Source organism: Vicia villosa, linkage group LG7, assembly GCF_029867415.1.
Source record: "Vicia villosa cultivar HV-30 ecotype Madison, WI linkage group LG7, Vvil1.0, whole genome shotgun sequence".
Lineage (NCBI taxonomy): Eukaryota > Viridiplantae > Streptophyta > Magnoliopsida > Fabales > Fabaceae > Vicia > Vicia villosa.
Genome location: NC_081186.1, coordinates 45,738,067 through 45,743,269, shown reverse-complemented (window position 1 = coordinate 45,743,269; position 5,203 = coordinate 45,738,067).

The following is a 5,203-nucleotide window of genomic DNA, read 5'->3' as shown; positions in this document are numbered from 1 at the left end:
ATGGTCTATTGATATTGTTAATTAACAATGGGAAATCAAGTGCAACTCGCTTTACCTCAACAACACTTTAAGCTAATGGTGATTTCATGCTACCTGAAAAAGTTAATCAAATTGGAAGACAAGGCTCGAGAGTTTTAGCTAATAATGTTTATTACAAAACAAAAGAAATCCTAAGAGGTCATGGTCGAAGCCACTATCATTTGTTGAAACTTGGTGATGCTGGTCGTATTTTAAATCAAGTCCCATCAGGTGCAGATCCCATTTGTAGCAACCTGCCCTAAAAATTAAATTTAGAGTCGCCACCTATTCTGAAGGGCGAATAGGAAACCCTACGCAGTATATAGATCAGGGTAAGATACTATATTCAGGTCGAGGGAAGGTGTTAGGCACCCTCAACCCTTTCCTAAAGGCTAACATCTCAAAGATAAAGGTTTATGGCAAAAGATAAAGAAAGATGACAGACAGTTAATAGAGTTGAAAGGCTAATTATATGAACATGATTAGAGTTTGGAAGAGTGGGACTCGCCTTGTTGCCAAGTGCCTACGTACCTCCTTATGGAGGATCAGAGTCTACGTAGTTCGGGGGACGGGTTGTACGCCCTTAAGGTTTGAAATTTGATTTGAAGGTTTGAAGGCTTTGAATAGCCTATCGTAGATAAACATCTGTATTTTTGAATTTGAAGTTTGAATGGATTTTAGAATTATTTTAAGGTTTGGGCGTACAACCCTGATTTGGCACAATTAACTGCAATGATCAATGGGTTTGATCACCATAGTCAAAAGATTAGGGGTTTTGTACCATTACCAATTCAAATCGATTGATTCGATTATCACTAATAACGGATTATTGTATTTTATTATTTTTGTGAATTTTATTTTGTATTGTTACCCCTCATAACCGATTAATACGATTACAAATAATAACAAATTAGATTTAGAATAAGGGAGGATTAATCATCACAATCAATAAGATAATTGCAACCATTTAATCGAATATAATTTGATTTGTATTTTATAGTATTTTAATTAAAATCATTGTTGACCATAGCGATTAATCGATTTAATCGGCACGAACAACAAATTGACATTTTAATATAAATATCACATAATAATTTATTTATAAAAATAATTATTATATAATTAATATATATTAAAAGGTATTTTAATTAAAACAAATAAATAAATAATTAAAATTATTTTGTTTATTAGGATTTTGATTGAGTGTGGTTGGTTTGAGGGCATATGTTATAGGCATCAGATCTTGGGCGTTAGATCTGAGTTGGTAGTGGTTGAATGGTCAGATCTTGAGGTCGTATGGTGAGCTATAGAGGGGTGGCTGCGCAGGATCAAGAATTAGAAATCTAAGAAAAATAATAGCATGGGCTAGGGATCGAACCCTGGACCCTTGAGTGACCAACAAACACGCTTAACAACCCAACCAGCGTGCGCGTGTGTTCAGAATACACAACCAGCTCATCAAATATGAAACAATAAAAAAAGATAAAATCCCTGCGCGCGAAATTCGAATCAGCGAATAGCGTGATGCCACGCACTCGTCTTCCCCACTATGTCTGTAAATTCCTGCAGAACCAGCTACGATTTTGCTACGGATTCGCTACAAGTTTGTTTCGTAGCCTATGCACAAAAAAAATAGCGAACACGACATGCCTGCATCTAAATGCTTCGCACCTACCTTAAACCCTTAGTTTTTAACATACGAACTCAACCATACCATTATTTTAACCCAATTTTGACCCTACACAAAAACCCCAATTTGAAGCCCTAAAAGCTTCACACGGTCAACAATGGTGAGCCACCCCAAACGCGCCCAGAAATTAAATTACCTTTCAGGAAACGTTCATAGCATTCATACAAAGCTTAACACACAATCAAAACATCATAAATATGCACACATCATGCCAATCGAATCAAGTTTCAGAACGACTTACTTTGACAAATCGGAGACAATTCTGGGGTTGTTGATGCTATGCTAGTGTCCAATCACCTTCAGAATGCCATAAGGAAGCTTTTACACCCTTCAAAAGTCGTTGGATCCTCTAAATTCTCAGAATCCGAATCTCCAATTTTTTGCAAATTTCTTGTTCTTATGCGTGCGTTTCTGAACCAATTTTCCAACCCCTAATCCTATGCCATGCCTTCACTACTTATAGAAGAGTGAATTAGGTTAGAAAAATAGCCCAAATGCTTCTTGAATCCAATCTTGCCATTTGAGAAAAATTGATTTTTATTTCTTGAATAGAAACTTTCTTTTTTTTTGCCAAATATTGTACTAATCACTTTCCAATCAATTTGTCACGAAATTGCATTATATTTAGCCATTAATATTGATTGGAAATAGTCAAAATATATTTTCTACCAAAATATTTGATTTTCCTACTTATTTAAATCATTAAAAATCAATTTTAAATGAAATAAAATAGTATAAAGTCAAATAAAAATGATATTATTCGTGGCATGTGCTTTGGATAACTTATGGGCCAAGATTAAGTCATAAAAGTATGGGCCTATTTGCAAGAAATCCAATTTGAACCTTCTTATTTCACATTTGGTCCTCCAAAATCACCTAACTTTGATCAAGCATATCTCCTTCAATTCTTAAGCTATGAGGGAGCTCTAAGACTTTTTGGAAACCTCAAGAGGTCCTCTATAAGCCATTTTGGAATATATTTTTCATTTGGAGCTTTTATCTTGATCATATCCTCTTTGGGAAAAAACTGCTTTTGGAGGATGCCTGAAAATGACCTGTAATCCTTTGCACTGTATCTCTCAAATGAATCATTTCTAGCCCTGGCTTGTGAGAGACAAAGTTGTAGGTAATCCAATTTCCTTCAAAATAGGCTTTGAGTGGGGCATTTTTGATGTTCCATGTGAAAGTTATGCCCAGTCAAAGTTGGGTTGACTTTCTCCTAAGAAACCCTAATTTGAACCTTTTTGTATTTGTTCATCTCTGAGTTTCTATTAATGGAATCATGATCAATCTTTGATCAAATGATGGTTATGCACCTCTATACCTGATATTTGACCAATGATCATAGGTTTGAATCATGCTTTGATTGTAGTTGGCCTTCAGGATTGGATCAGTTGATTGTGGATCTTGGGATTGTTTGAGCAAAGCTTTGGGATTGAATCTTGAACCTTGAATCATTGTGAATGGAACATGAAGGGCAAATTTTGGGGTATGACAGCTGCCCCTGTTCAATCTTCTTGAACCTGAAGAGGTAGAAGATGATTGGACACTGAAATGCCCTGAAATTTGCTTGCGTAGGCAAGGAGTTCCGCAGGAGATGGGCTTATAGATGCCACCCATTTGTTTGACAAGATGCTTGTCCAGAGCATATGCTCTTCATACCAGGATCATATTAATTGTATCTGAAGATACGGAGTAATGTCTTACATAAGACTACTTGAAGAGGTTCCTGAATAGGATGTATCGCAGATTGATGCGAAGAGGCTTAGGTTTCGAATAATGCTTAGGAAGAATGTCTTGGAGAAGACTAACTGAGGAGTTCTTTAAAAGAACTAAGTGTGTCTTAGAAAAGATTGGATAAGCATTTTAAGAAGGCTACCTATAAAGGCATGATATGTCTTAAATAAGACTCACCTAGAAAGGCTCCTAAAAAGATATGAAACGTCTTAAACAGGACTCACCTGGAAAGGCTCTTAGATAGGATACGAGATATCATAAACAAGATTACCTAGAGAGGTTCCTATAAAGAGAACGATATGTTTTAAACAAAACTTCCTAGAAAGGTTCCTACAAAGGACATGAAACGTTTTAAACAAAACTATCTAAAAAGATTCCTATAAAGGATATGGAACGTTTTAAACAAAACTATCTAAAAAGATTCCTATAAAGGATATGAAACGTTTTAAACAAAAATACCTCGAAAGGTTCCTATAAAGGATATGAAACGTTTTAAACAAAACTATCTAAAAAGATTCCTATAAAGGATATGAAACGTTTTAAACAAAACTATCTAAAAAGATTCCTATAAAGGATATGAAACGTTTTAAACAAAACTACCTATAAAGGTTTAAGATATGCCTTAAACAAGACTGCTTGGGAAGGTTAGGATGATCGTCTTGGACAAGACTACCTGGAGAGGTAAGAAATTCTTTGATTGCTTCTAGATTGTCTTTGAAGAAAGACTTGGAATGAGGTATTGGAATTGTATCCGTTAAGATTGAATCGTTGATACGATCGTATTGGCACTGTATTTGGGATGATAACATCCTTTTGATTATGAGGTGACCTGAAAAGGTAGCGTTAGTTTTATGCAATGTCATGATGCATGCGTCATGTAATGAGATTCTCAAAATAAATGAGAATTATGCATGTATGCCTATCCCACACTGCGGGATATAAATAGTACAGGTGTGGGAAGATTAATTATGCAACAATGCTCCTAGTGTGACTTCCCGAATATCAGAAATTTGGAGACGCGTGTTGCACCCCAAAATTTGCCCATCTATTTTTATTTTATAACTAGCTTATTGCTTCATAATCATTCTCATATTAGGCCATCTAGCTCTTCATGCATTCACTAATCAATAAATCGGGCATGGGATCAAGGATTTTGAAAGTTAACGCTTCTCCATTAATTTGAGGCTCTAATTCAAGCTTGATTCATCTTAGTTATTCTTTGAGTATTGGACTATGAAGGCTATGTTTAGATTCAGGGTTATTGTTATGGAAAGACCTCCCTCTATGCTTCAAATCTCGTCTTCAGGGAGAAATTTTGTCAAGACAAAAGGGATCTATGGATTGATTTGCAAAGAGTAAGTTAGAGCGCAAGGATGAGGTTACAAATTCATTTTTTGTGATCAAAGTATTATTATTACTTGCCGCTTGCTATGTGGGTGTGGCTTGAAAAAGATCGGAATTAAAGTCAAGAATTCGTTAATGCAAGATTTTCCCTAATATTCGAGATTTGGATCAAAGATCATATTGGAAAATTCAAATTACAAAAAGTAAGAAGTAGATAAGTTCGGAATTTTCGAGTGGCGAGATTCCACATCAAGTGATCGTGTTTTTTTTTATCTCATGAACATCATTCCTATTGGATTTCCTCAACTCCAATGTGCAAAGATGAATGAGAAATCAAATTAATTATTTGGGAAGCAGGCTACATGTATAAAAATTCAGAAATTCAAATTTTATTACAATGTTGAGAGGTATTCA